This window comes from Plecotus auritus, assembly GCF_963455305.1.
Source record: "Plecotus auritus genome assembly, chromosome: 5".
NCBI lineage: Eukaryota > Metazoa > Chordata > Mammalia > Chiroptera > Vespertilionidae > Plecotus > Plecotus auritus.
Window position 1 is genome coordinate 61,787,513 of NC_137776.1, and position 15,226 is coordinate 61,802,738.

The following is a 15,226-nucleotide window of genomic DNA, read 5'->3' on the forward strand; positions in this document are numbered from 1 at the left end:
ACCAGAAAATAACTATGTGGCTTTGAGTGACTCACTTAAGTTCTCTGGAACTGTTCCCTCAATGATGTGACAGAGTTCATTGTTGATATGAAATTATGTGCCCAAAGTGCTTAGCACAGTGCTTGGAATATGATGATTGCTCAATAAATGATATTTATTACTATTTATTATAAATAATAAAAAGACAGAATTAGATTAGCTCTCTAACCCGCTTCCTGTGAATCTATATTTTTTTAGATAAATATACCAGCTGTTTAATGGTCGGTTAGGGTGAGGGAAAGGGGTTAATACTAGCAAATTTATGAAATAAATAAATAAAAATATACTTGTATGACAGATCCTATTAGCATAAACCAGGAGGGAGATCAAGGAACACAGCATCTCCCAGATGTAAATGCTGCATCTAGAGAGGCTGAAAAAAAACCCAAACTCAGGGAAGTAAGAGAAGTTAAGGCAGGAGAAACCAAGATGGCAGCATAGGTAAGCACCTAAACTGCTGTCTCGCACAACAATTTCAAAACTACAACTAAAAGACAGAACGGATATCATCCAGAACCACAGGAAGGCTGGCTGAGTGGAAATTCTACAACTAGAGGGAAAGAGAAAAGCTCACAGAGAATCAGAGGAGCGGCAAAGGGCTGCGGTATGGAGACACACATGCAGAGAGGAAGGGCGGCTGAGAGCCTGGCTGACTTTCTCTGGCGGGTGGGGGAAGGAAGCCCCCGACTGCACTGAACCCCAGTTCCAACTGCACAGAACCCCAGTTCTGGGTGAAACCCCGTGGACCCAGGCTCATAAAGGGGGAGTCTGGAGTGTCAGGTAGAGAGAAAGGCACACAGAGACTCGGAGACTCGGGGGAGCCACGGCGGGCAGGGGTCTGGAAGCGCGTGCGCAAGGGCAGGGCTGAAGGGAAGCCAAGACTGTCTGCTCTGCTCTGAGACTCCGCCCCATCCAAGCTGAGCACAGAGGCTTTTGCAATTTTGCAAGTCTGATCCTATAAGGCGGTCTCCAGCACCGAACTTCTCCCAACGTAGACACAGCTGATCCTCACAGCCAACTGGCCTGGAGGTCAATTCCTTCCAGTGATACCAACAACAATCAAGACTTCACTACAGCCTTACAGCCAACTGGCCTGGAGGTCAATTCCTCCCAGTGATACCAACAACAATCAAGACTTAACTACAACAAGGCTGTACACACAGTCCACAAAGGGGTGCACCAAGAGTGTCCACCTCAGGTAACTGGGGAGGCCAACCCACTGGGCCATATAGGAAACCTAGCACACAAAGCTATCCTACCAACTCAGGAAAGCAGCGAAACTGAGGAGACAAAGAAACAGATCACAAACGAAAGAAATGGAGGAAAACAAACGACTGGATATAGAATTCAAAACCACAGTTATAAGGCTTTTCAAGAATATCCTAGAAAAAGCCGATAAATTTAGTGAGACCCTTGAAGATATGAAAAAGGACCAACTAGCCGAAACCGGTTTGGCTCAGTGGATAGAGCATCGGCCTGCGGACTGAAGGGTCCCGGGTTCGATTCCGGTCAAGGGCATGTACCTTGGTTGCGGGCACATCCCCAGTGGGAGGTGTGCAGGAGGCAGCTGATCGATGTTTCTCTCTCATCAATGTTTCTAGCTCTCTATCCCTCTCCCTTCCTCTCTGTAAAAATATCAATAAAATATATTTAAAAAAAAAAAAGAAAAGAAAAAGGACCAACTAGAAATTAAACATACACTGACTGAAATAAAAAATAAAATACAGAGACCCAACAGCAGACTAGAGGACCGCAAGAATCAAGTCAAAGATTTGAAATACAAAGAAGCAAAAAACACTCAACCGAAAAAGCAAAAAGAAAAAAGAATCCAAAAATATGGAGATAGTGTAAGGAGCCTCTGGGACAACTTCAAGCGTACGAACATCCAAATTATGGGGGTGCCAGAAGAAGAGAGAGAGCAAAATACTGAATACCTATTTGAAGAAATAATGACTGAAAACTTTCCCCACCTGGTGAAAGAAATAAACTTACAAGTCCAGAAAGCGCAGAGAATTCCAAAAAAAAGGAATCCAAAGAGGACCACACCAAGACACATCATAATTAAAATGCCAAGAGCAAAAGACAAAGAGAGAATATTAAAAGCAGCAAGAGAAAAACAGTTAATTACCTACAAGGAAGCACCCATACGATTGTCAGCTGATTTCTCAACAGAAACTATGCAGGCCAGACGGAAATGGCAAGAAATATTCAAAGTGATGAATAGCAAGAACCTACAACCAAGATTACTCTACCCAGCAAAGTTATCATTCAGAATGGAAGGTCAGATAAAGAGCTTCACAGATAAGAAAAAGCTAAAGGAGTTCATCACCACCAAACCAGTATTATATGAAATGCTGAAAGGTATTCTTTAAGAAGAGGAAGAAGAAAAAAGTAAAGATAAAAATTATGAACAACAAATACATATCTATCAACAAGTGAACCTAAATATCAAGTGAATTAAAAATGTGAGGAACAGAGAAATAAAAGGCATCCAAATTGGAAAAGAAGAAGTAAAGCTGTCCTTATTTGCAGATGACATGATATTGTACATAAAAAACTCGAAAGACTCTATCAAAAAACTAACAGACTTAATAAATGAATTCAGCAATGTAGCAGGATACAAAATTAATGCCAAGAAATCTATGGCATTTCTATACACCAACAGTGAACTTACAGAAAGAGAGACTAAAAAAGCAATCCCATTCTCCATCGCACCAAAAAAATTAAGATACTTAGGAATAAACCTAACCAAGGAGGTAAAAGACCTATATGCGGAAAACTACAGGACACTGAAAAAAGAGATAGAGGAAGATGTAAACAGATGGAAGAACATACCATGTTCATGGATTGGTAGAATCAACATCATCAAAATGTCCATACTACCCAAAGCAATCTATAGATTCAATGCACTCCCCATTAAAATACCAACAGCATATTTCACAGACCTAGAAAGAACTCTCCAAAAATTCATCTGGAATAAAAAAAGACCCCGAATAGCCACAGCAATCCTGAGAAAGAAGAATAAAGTAGGAGGGATCTCAATACCAGATTTCAAGCTGTATTACAAAGCCACTGTCCTCAAAACAGCCTGGTATTGGCACAAGAACAGACATATAGACCAATGGAATAGAATAGAGAATCCAGATATCGACCCAAACCAATATGCGCAATTAATATTTGACAAAGGAGGCATGAGCATACAATGGAGTCAAGACAGTCTCTTCAATAAATGGTGTTGGGAAAATTGGACAGATACATGCAAAAAAATGAAACTAGATCACCAACTTACACCATACACAAAAATAAACTCAAAATGGATACAGGACTTAAATATAAGACGGGAAACCATAAAAATACTAGAGGAATCCACAGGCAGCAAAATCTCAGACATATGCCAAAAGAACTTTTTCAGTGATACTGCCCCTAGGGCAATGGAAGCCAAAGAGAAAATAAACAAATGGGACTACATCAAAATAAAAAGCTTTTTCACAGCAAAAGAAACCATCAACAAAACAACAAGAAACCCCACTGTATGGGAGAACATATTTGCAAATGTTATCACTGATAAAGGTTTAATTTCCAACATCTACAGGCAGCTCATACAACTTAATAAAAGGAAGATAAAGGATCCAATAAAAAAATGGGTAACGGACCTAAATAGAATCTTTTCAAAAGAAGACAGAAGGAAGGCCAAGAGACACATGAAAACATGCTCAAAGTCACTAATTATCCGAGAGATGCAAATCAAAACAACAATGCGATACCATCTCACACCTGTCAGAATGGCTATCATCAACAAATCAACAAACGGCAAGTGCTGGCGAGGATGCGGGGAAAAAGGAACCCTCGTGCACTGCTGGTGGGAATGCAGACTGGTGCAGCCACTGTGGAGAACAGTATGGAGTTTCCTCAAAAAACTGAAAATGGAACTGCCATTTGACCCAGTATTTCCACTCCTAGGAATATATCCTAAGAAACTAGAAACACCAGTCAGAAAGGATATATGCACCCCTATCTATGTTCATAGCAGCACAATTCACCATAGCTAAGATTTGGAAACAGCCTAGGTGCCTGTCAGCAGATGACTGGATCAGAAAACTATGGTACATCTACACAATGGAATACTATGCTGCCATAAAAAAGAAGGAATTACTACCATTTGTAGGCACTTGGATGGAATTAGAGAACATTATGCTAAGTGAAATAAGCCAGTCAATGAAAGAAAAATACCACATGATCCCACTCATTTGGGGATAATGAAAAACATTATAAACTGATGAACAAAAAGATAGTTACAGAGGCAGTAAAGCATCAAACAGACTGTCAAATTACAGCGGTAAGGTTAGGGAGAGGTGGGGGAAATAAGAGATCAACTGAAGGACTTGTATGCATGCATGTAAGAGTAACCAACGGATGCAAAACATTGGGGGGTGAGGGCATGTATGGGAGTGGGGTGGGGGTGGGGGGCAATGGTAAGATATGTACACATATAATACCTTAATAAAAATTTGGAAAAAAAAATAAAGATTAAAAAAATGTGAGGAACAGAATAAACTGGTGAATATAATACAATCAGGGGCATAAAAAGGGAGTGGACTGATAATTCTCAGGGGGGAAGGGTATGGGGGTGCAGGAAGAGACTGGACAAAAATCGTACACCTATGGATGAGGACAGTGTGGGGGAGGTAAGGGCAGAGGGTAGGGTGGGAACCGGGTGGAGGGGAGGTATGGGGGGAAAAAGGAGAAACAATTTTAATAATCTGAACAATAAAGATTTATTAAATTAAAAAAAAAAAAAGTTAGGGCAGGGTCCAGCAGTGAACAGAACCCACTGACCAAGACTGTATTTCCCTTTTACAGGTAGGGTAAAAGGCCCAAAGAAAATGATGAAGATTCAGAAAAGCTGTGGCAAGAAATGGGAAAAGGTGCCGTCTAGAAACAGGTGCAAGAACTGTGGCTGAAGAACATAAATTTGTATGTACTGCCAATGAGCATGATAGTGTTCATTTCCTCAATATCATCCATAGGACAAGAGTAATAAAACACTCCATACTTTATTGTGGGCTTCAAATTCCATGCAGTCCAGCCACCTCATTTAACAGAGGAAGAAACTGAAATTTTCAGAGACTGACCAAAGCCCCACTTAAGTGGCTATGATGTAACTTCGAGGATGCATAGAAGTAAACACAGCTCCCCAAAATCTCCCCAAAATCTCCTATCAATGGTCACAAAATCTCCGTCTATTATCTAGCCTGCATAAATGGTCCCCAAGACTTTTGTCCCCTTAGGACCCAGAAACCTTTGAGAAGGTGACATCAATTGTCTTGTTATGAATTCATTTTCTGAATTCTTTTTTTTAAAATATATTTTATTGATTTTTTACAGAGAGGAAGGGAGAGGGATAGAGAGTTAGAAACATCGATGAGAGAGAAACATCGATCAGCTGCCTCCTGCACACCCCCTACTGGGGATGTGCCCGCAACCAAGGTACGTGCCCTTGACCGGAATCGAACCTGGGACCTTTCAGTCTGCAGGATGACGCTCTATCCACTGAGCCAAACTGGTTTCGGCAATTTTCTGAATTCTTTAAGAGACTGGATTAGTGGGCAGGTGGGGGAGAAGGGTTAAATGAGTGAGAGAAAAGAGTCCTAAGAGCTCTGGCAAAGTTGGCTGAGCCCTCAGCGGATATCAAATGACCTCCTCAATTGTATATCCCTCCCCTGATTTTCAGGGATTGTTTTTATAAATTTGGATCAAATGCAGTTTTTCATCCCCCCTCCTAAATATACTTTATATGTCAAAACTGCCAAATGTGTAGGGAGAAAGGAGAGGCCTGAAAAAGACAAAGTATCCAGTTTAACTGATTATCTGAGATGTACCCGCCTGAGTGTTACCTGCTGTCTACTCACACCGTACCCATTTCTACCACTTATTTCTGGAGCAATTAAGTGATGAGTAAATTATGATGCAATCATTCATTCAACAACTATTTGCAAGACATGTGGGTTGGGCATGTCAGGTCTACAAAATTGTGTAAGATCCAGCCTTTGTTCTGCATGATTTCCTGCAGGAGAGGAAATGATACACTTTTAATTATCATACACAGGAATAAATAAGAGTAGTTGAAGTGTTTAGAAAATGTACAGTATTCCCTGCAACATTATTTACAATAGCCAAGATATGGAAGCAACCTAAGTGTCCATTGATAGATAAATGGATAAAGATGTGGTATATATTTACAATGGAATATTCTTCAGCCATAATAAAGAATAAAATCTTGCCATTTTTAACAATGTAGATGGACATAATATTATGCTAAGTGAAATAAGTTGGACAGAGAAAGCCAAATACTATATGATTTCACTTATATGTGGAATCTAAAAAACAAAGTTCAACAATAAAGATTTTTTAAAAATAAAAAGCAAATAAAGAAAACAAAACAGACTCATAAAATCAGAGATTAAGCTAATGGTGGCCAGAAAAAAGGGGTTGTGGGCGGACGGGTGGAAAAGATAAAGGGGAATACAGTCAGCAATCTACACTAATAAAAGAGAAAGATGCAAACTGACCGTACCTCCACGATGCCCACCAGCCAATCAGGAGTCAGTATGCAAATTAACCCAACAAAATGGCGGGTTAATTTGCATACGCAGGCACAGAGCAAAGACTGAAGACTGAAGGCTCCCCTGGGGCCGGAGCCAAGCTTGAAGGCTGAAGGCTTGGTTCCACTGCGGCCTGGGTCCCGGGTGTCGGAGGAAAACCAGTGCCGGCAGCCGGGGGAAGGAAGGCCTCTAGTACTATGATAAATGCACAGTGACAGATGATTACTAGACTTAGTGTGGTGATTACACATGTGTCACATCATTATATTGTAAACCTGAAACTAATATGCCAACTATACCTATTTTTTAAAAAAACAAACACAGAATTTAAGACAAAAAATATAGAAAACGTGTGTAACACTTTTGACTGGGCTGTGAGGGAAAGCATCATGAAACTGGCAACCAGTGGTCAGGATATTCAAGGATTGATAGGATTTCAAATGGTGAAGCAGGAGGAAGATCATTAGCATAGGGTAAGCAGTAACAATAACACAGATTAAAGGGATGCTAAGTAATACAATTTGGCTAATTCACAGATAGATAAGGCAAGAAACTGAGGTGGAGGGATTGAACAAAAAAGGAAAAAAGAAAAAGAACTCCTGGACACAGACAATAGTGTGGTGATTGCGGCGGGGGTAAGGGGTGGAGGGTGGAGGTGGGAGAGGGTATAGGGGGGATAAATGGTGATGGGAAAATAAAATAAAATAAAATAAAATAAAATAAAATAAAGGGAAAAAAGATGAGAAAAGCCATAAATTCCGTGACAAATATTTAGAACTTTATCCAACAAGACTGAGCGAGCCTCGGAAGGGAGGAGCAGAGGGTGGTATGATCAAAGCAGTTTTGATGTTACCACAATGAAACCAAACATCCTTTCTTTATTCCACTTAAACAAGGAAAATGACTTTTGAGAACCTAATACTCTGAACTGCATTATTTTTACCACTTTGCAAATACATTCAGATGTTTATTATGTTTTAATGAAATAATACTAGCATAAAATCGTAACCAAAATTTTTCTTAAATGTTTCCCGTGAACATATACTTCTGTTCCTATTGTATAACCAACTGGCCTTAGTGGTCATTGTTGGATATAAAGTAAGTAATAAAGCTTTCTCAGCTTATATCAACTAGTCACACTCAGAGGCCATCTCATTTGACAGTAGCAGCTTGTAGAAATCTCATTTTCAGAAAACAGACTCTCTGTTAGTTTATGGGGTTTCTTTTCTCCTCTATCTTAAAGTATTTTACAGAAGAATATAGGCAGGTGATCAAATATGAGATTCCACAGAGGACATATCACTATTTTAAAAATACGAGGCTAAAAAAAAAAACTAAATTAAATAGTATTTGTTCAAAAAAATACCCACACATTGCCCTAGCTGGTTTTGCTCAGTGGATAGAGTGTCAGCCTAGGAACCTAAGGGTCCAGGGTTCAGTTTTGGTCAAGGGCACATACCTCAATTTGCAGGCTTCTCCCCAGCCTGGGCCCTGGTCGGGGCTCATGCAGGAGGCAACTAATTGATGTGTTTCTCTCACATCGATGTTTCTCTCTGTCTTTCCCTCTCTCTCCCACTCTCCCTAAAAATCAATGGAAAAATATCTTCAGGTGAGGATTAACAAGAACAAAAAACAAAAAATACCCACACATTAACAGTACCTATTAAAAAAGGAAGTATTACAATCAGTAATAATTTCAATTTGCCTGAAAAATTAAAGGACATTCCCAAATAATGTTTTTAAATTTTGTTAATACATATGTAACAACAAATTTTAGTTAGGAGGGAAACATTTTCCCACTAGCTTTCCCCACTAATTTTAGTGAACTAATAAGACAAAAACTTGACCTAATTAAATTCAAAAACCATGTTTTGTCTGCTGCATAAATCAAAACTCTGATTTTGAAAGAACCAATGTAAAATTTTCACCTAAAAAATGGGAAACAAGAGCACAAACATGATGTAGGGAGAAATATTTAAAGCAAGGAACTAGTAAGACCCTCCAACAAAAAAATGAAAATCCTGGAAAATGAGAGGAAAAATCATAGTCAAGTTCATGTCAGGACACAAAATTAGAGTTCTGGACAAACTCTGGTTACAAATATTATCTGAACTTCCTCAGGTACTTAAACCATTAGCTCCCGGAGTTTCTTTTTCCATAAATGTCCCTGAGATCAATCCCATCATTCTACATTTCTTTCCCCCATCTTGTCAACAATTCTAAACAAGGAAATACACAACATGCCCTTTATTAGTTTCTTCTTCCAAGTTTTCCTCTTATCTCAAAGGTGGTAAGTCCTAATGGAATTATCTAATTATTTCGATAAACATCGAAAAACACTTTGATAATACCTTCTTGGTTTACTTACATTCAGTCCTTCCCTATCTCCCAAAATAACAATCCTGAAATTAGGCAGTTGTAGAGGTCCCAAGCCTAATGACTAGTAACTTTTCCTGAAACTTCAGATAAAAATTATATACTCCATTGTACCCAATTGGATAGAGCAACAGACAATGGCAATTCCAATCCTGGGCTTTAAAATTTCAGAGACATAGTGAAAAGTACTGTTTAGTACACATACAAAATTTTGCTATAGGTTTCTAATATAATTTTCCACAGATAGTTCATTTTGAAAGCAGATGATTGTGCTGGCATTTTGATACACTAAGTACAAAATAGCAAACATTCTTGAAACAAAGATGATCTGCTGTATTTTTTTTTTCTGCTGTAATCTTTAGGAAACTTTAAGTCTCTCTGTTGCTAATATGAGATTCTCTTCACCATTAAATTGTCTCAAGCACTTGAACCCACATTAACATCTCCCTTCCATAACCACAAGAGTTATAAGCCAAGCCAGACCAGCTTGGCTCAGTGGTTGAGTGTCACATTTCGATTCGGGTCAGGGAGCATGCCCGGGTTGTGGGCTCCATCCCCAGTGTGGGATCTGCAGGAGGCACCTGATCAATGATTCTCTCTAATCACTGATGTTTCTATCTCTCTCTCTCTCTCTCTCTCCCTTTCTCTCTGAAATTAATTAAAATATATATATTTTTAAATAGTTATAAGTTGGCATTCTACCACTGGGTATGTGATTATGCATTGGTCTCTAGTTGTTTTACATGTATATATTTTACCTTGTATAAAAAGAACTGAACTTCTTAAAAGCAGGATAACCATACTTTTTCTTTACCTAGCACTTGGTACTATATAATGCTGCGCAAGCCCACAGAAAACTTCATTTAAGAAGCCAAGTTTACATACATTTGATTTCTAATGCTCTTTCTGAAGTGTTGTTTCTGCACTTAAGACAACCTAGTGAGTCTGGTTGACAAGCAGGAAAAAAGAAGTTTTGAAAACATCATCACATTAAAAAAAAAATAGGATAAATTAGATAATGATCTGGAAATTACTTCCCTTCTTTAACAACCCTAGCTGCCACTAACCACCTTCCCTCCCCTCATCCCCCAATCAGGCACACCAAATTAAAGAGAGAGCCTGGATAATTCATGCATGACATGCTAGAGCTAAATTATCTAGCTAACTGTATTCTTTACCCAAACTTCCCTTTATGAATGTAAAAAGAAAACATATAAGGCAGAAAGCTAATATTTTTAAGTCTACTTCCTGACAGGTCCATCTCTAGCATTTTTATATGTATTATCTCATAAGTTATTATCCACAGTTCACCAAGGAGATAATTGAGGCTCAGTGAGTTTAAATAGATTAATGCCAAAGTCTTTGGTTTTCTTCCCCAACTACACTCTGCTAAAGTTTGTCCCACAGTTTAGTCACTCATGGAGGAAACATTTACTGAGGGCTTATTACATGCTAGTCACCACTCTAGGCATTAGAAATACAAAACTGTGTGAGGCTGACCAAGTCCTCTCACAGAACTGACAAGCTAGTGATGAATGACAAAAAACAAATAACCAAACAGAGGTATAATAGTTTACCAATATGATTTTTGTACAATGATAGTCGTTTTTTTAAATATCTATAATTAGATTAAATAGCTGCAAAAACTAAATGGATAGGTGGGATGTAAAACCCACTGATGATCAGTAGCATTGTGGCCTTGCTGTCAATTACTGGGCCAGGACACTGCACCTTTTAATAATCAGAGGAAGAGAAAAGGAAGCACAGCTTTAATGCTGTTGAGAATTTCTTTATAAAATCAAGTGACTATGTGAGATACCAGAATGGGCAGCTCTGTCAGTGTTGGTTCTCAAACCCCAAATTCCACCTTTCATCTATTATTCACTAAGGAACTGGTTCATTATTTGAAGAGCTGATTTGTAAAACCAAGGGAATGTTAAACTTGACATATGCCCCTTTGAGAAACACATCATAAGGTGCCCCAGGCTACACATGGTATCCATTGGGCAATGGCATCCAGCAAATGGCCAGCAAAAACTGCAGGACTCGGACACTAGATTGCTCAGTAGCTACCAGGAAGTGCTTGGCACCAGTTCGGCAGTTGCCATTAGCCTCCACACTCCAAAGAAACTTCACATCTCTTAAACTTGGAACATAGGCAAAATTCTAAGCAATAAAGACCTGATGAAACTTACCCTTCCTTCCCTCACCTAGCTATGCAAGTATAAGTTGACTAAATTAGCTGCTAGCTATTCCTATAGCTGCCTCTTCTCATGATATTTATGATGTGTTTGTAATTTGGGTTGGCCCTTGCCAGGAAGACTTTGTGAGGATTTGTGTTTGTAAACGACGTTGGGACGCCTACAACGGAAGGAGCGAGTGGCCCTCGACCTACACGGTGGAAAGCAGCCTAGAGCAGCACCTCATTCAGAGGCTATCCCTTCCTGCCAATGCAATCGGGGCAAATCTCCTTTTGCTCCGTGGAAGTTGCCCCTCGGGGCGTGGGGGCGGCTTTAAGTTCATCTGTGCACCCACGCCTTCCACTTCTTCCCAGAACTGCCAGCCTCCAGCAGGTAAGGTCCTCAGAGAAGCCTCGGAGCCCTTCTAGAATCCTTCCCTCTCCTGCTTCAGACGGGAGCAACAATCCTCATCAGAGGAGCGACATCCACCAGCCGAAAGTTTGCAGTGAACTTTCCGTAAGAGAGAATACCCACCCTACCCGCCCCCCCCCCCGAAGTCCCGCCACTTAACTAAGGAAACTAATGTATTACCACCCCCCGCCCACCGTCCCCCCAAAGTAAACTGCTAAGCCCCAGATAAGAATGGGTCCACCTTCTGCTGTTGGGGAGAAAGTATACCTCTATCCCCAGATTCCCGCCACCACCCACCCCAACACAGGAGTTGCAGCGGACTGGCCGGGGTCGGACAGGGAGCTCTGCCACCCTGGGGGCGAGGGAACGGGGGCTCCCGGGAAGCACACACCTGTGACTAGTCCTGTGGCGCGAGGGGAGAGAGGGCAGGAGCACCCGGTTGCTCCGGCCCGGGCGGAGTCGGTCTCGCTCGGAATCAGAGCCTGGGCCGGGCGCGCGTGGATGTCACTCCGGGGCGGGCTGAGCCAGTGTAACCCGACGCGCCCGGCGCCGCGCCCCGCCCGCCCGCACTTCCTCCTCCCGCCCTGAGGGTGGCCTGGGGGCGCGGCCGCTGCTCCTGCCGCGACACTTAGGGCCTTGCTCTAGGGGCCCAGGCTCCTCCGGCCCAGCGAGGAGGCGCGGAAGTGGAGGCGGGAGCTCGGGCTGCGGGGGGGCGGGGAGGAAGGGGGAGCGTTGTGAACCAGCCGGCGGCGAGTTGGCGAGGTCTCCGCGGCCCAATGAACGCGAACGGACGGGGACACGGGGCTCCAGGCCCGCCGGGTGGGGTCACGGCGCGGCGGCTGCGATGGGCCCTGTCCCAGGCGGCGGTTCCTGCCCTGAGCTCTCGCCGTGCGCCACTCCAGACCCTCCGCCCCGCCTTGCTAGGCGACTGCCAGACAGGAAAGCCTTGCTGCACTAGGCCGGGGAAGATGGTGGAGGTGTCCGATTGCCTCTGTCCACCATGCGAGCCGCCCTGCCACCTGCCCGGGAGAGGAGACACTGGCCCGCTGGCCCGCCCGCGGGGTTGGCTTACCTGATTTCTCGCCACCCGCCCACGAATCTGGCTTCCCCTGCTCTGCGGGCAGGCTTCCCTGGGCCTAGAAACGCGTCTGGGAGGCGGGCGAACCCCTGGGAACCCCCCTCCCCCTCGTCAGAGCCCAGAGCCCTGGCCCGGCTCCCCCCGCGCGCTCTGGAGGCGCGCCCGGCCTCCTGACTCCCCGCCTGAATGTCAGCGCGGGACCCGCCGGGAAGACCAAGCCCTGGCCCCAGGGGGGAGGATGCAGGCTCCTCAGGCCCAGCCTCGAACAGGTGGGGGGAGGCGCAGAGCCCCGCAGTAGAGCTGGAGGCTTCCCAGTTGCACCCCCCACAAAAGTGACCCTGCCCACTGAGCATGCCCAGCTCACTTGGAACTACAAGTGTTAGGCCAGACCAGGTGGAGCCAGGAGGGTGCTGAATAAATGGACCCCATTTCTTTCTTGAAGACCTTTCCTCCGAAGACTTCTGGCGCTTTACAAATATTTCTACCGCGGTGTTGGAAAATATCCAGGGGCGGTTTGGGAAGGCCTTCCAAAGGAAGGCAGCCAAGTTTGTTTCAACCAAAATCAAAGTGGTGGGTTTTTCCAATTCTTTATTAAGTCACGTACTAATTTCTTTAAATACCGCATAATTATTAAAATTAACCCAGAGGCATGTGTAGGTTCATTGCGTCCCAGTAACTTCAGGAAACCAGCCTATCCAGTGGATAGTGGATCTGGTGAAACAGTGGTTGTCAGCCTTGGCTACTGAAGGGGTTCAGAACAGGCCCCACCAAGATGTGCTATTTTGGCAGGTGGATTATTTTAAGTTGAGGCAATGGAGACCCTATGGGGGGCTCATGGAGAAACTTTTACCTCTCCCTTAAAGAAAAAATTGAGAGCCTTGCAGATAATGAGGTATTACAAGAACTAACGTTTTAAGACTTATCTATAGGGCAGGGCAAACATCTAATTACTAAGCATCTGTTCTTACCTTCCTGCAAATGACCTTCCTCCCCTCTGAAGCCCCATGTCATTTTAGCTCAGAATACCATATGTACTTCATTTTCCCTTTCTGACTCTGAACCGCTCATGTATGTGGTGTTCCCATAGATACAGATATGTATGTCATTACATTTGGTTATTTTTCTCTTGTTAATCTCTCTCGTCCATTTGATTATTAGACCACTCAGAAGAACATAGAAGGGTAGAGGAAAGTTTGTTCCTCCCCCAAAATACACATGGGAATAGGAGTGGGGTGTAAAATGACCCAAGTTCCCATCCCCGCATCCATTGAATCAGTCTGTGGATGGAACCTGGAAGTCCTTATATTTTAAAGCTGTGGTTCTTAAAGGGGGCCCTTGGGAGCCAGCAGCCAGCAGCATCAGCTGAGAACTTCATAGCAATGCAAATATGACTTCACTCCAGATTAACAGATTCCTGAACTCTAGGCTGGGCCTTTCTGTCTGATTTAACAAGCCTTTCCAATGATTCGGAGGCACACTAAAGCTTGAGAAACACAGTTTAAAAGCTTCCCCAGGTGACTCTAATACGCAGCCAGTGTTGAGAATCAATTCAATAGACCAATGCTTTTATATTTTTTCCAATCCCAAACTCTAGAAGAGCAGCATGTTACACAGAACGTTAATCTAGTTGAATTGAGGTGCCAGTCCTGGATTTCTTCCCCCCTAATACACCCAAAACAGTTCAGTGTTTGGAAAATGGAGACCATCTGTTATTCACTTTCATACTCTGGCGCCTAGCACACTGCCAATAAACATAATATGTGTTCAGTTAGTGTTTATTGATTTGAAATTAATGCTTAGGTGAACAATTTGCTCCAGGGCCTATTATGTCGACTATGTATTTTTCCCACAAGTCCTAGTCACCTTGCCAGCTAACAAGCCAGCACGGATTCAGTTCTTATCAATAATGGTCTAACCCAAGTCAGACCCTAATGAAATAGGACATGGGAGGAGGTAGAGAATTTAGAGGTGAAAAAAAAAGTCAGAAGCATTGGATGATTTCTTTTGCCAAAGTTGGAGCCCAAAACAACCAAAGGAAAGCATAAGGACACTAGACATCCAGTGGAATTCAGGAAAAGCACAAAAAGAAAAAGGTGTGTATGGGAGAGGTTGGGAAAGGAGAGATAAGGAAGCTTAAGGTGATCAGCCTACAGTTTACTCTGGACCTTGGTTTTCTAAACAACCCCACCTCTACCCTCCACTCCCCCACGCTCTGTACACACACTTAATCTCAACTACAGCCTTGAAAAAAAAACATTTTTTAATAGGATAGTGCTGTAAAATATTGCAAGAAAACATAGCTGACTTGTAATTAATCAGCAGAAATTAGGCATCCATTTTTGTTTAAGGCAAAAAGGTTTTTAAAAAGTTGTTAATTTTTTAAGATAAATACTAGGTAATTTCAAAATGAAGGTTTATGATAATTCTACTTTAAAACCCACAGAAATTTATGAAATCAAAATGATTCCCTATTTACTTCATCAGTATTTTCTAGAGGGAATAAAATATGAAAATAAATTTTTCTTTTTAGCCTTATACAT

The 15,226-nt window shown here is 42.3% G+C and overlaps 1 protein-coding gene across 2 annotated transcripts in view; it reads right to left on the bottom strand.

The window, feature by feature from the left end:
• Positions 1-13,014, bottom strand: part of GPD2 (glycerol-3-phosphate dehydrogenase 2) — a 145,761-nt gene extending 132,747 nt beyond the window's left edge. The window contains exon 1 of one of the 2 annotated variants that reach the window (XM_080668528.1): positions 12,681-13,014. The gene's annotated coding sequence lies outside the window, so the exon portion shown is untranslated. Of the gene's footprint in view, positions 1-11,999; positions 12,115-12,680 lie in introns of those variants that run through there. The other variant, XM_080668527.1, reaches the window with a different exon arrangement.
• Between the last annotated feature and the right edge of the window lie 2,212 nt (positions 13,015-15,226).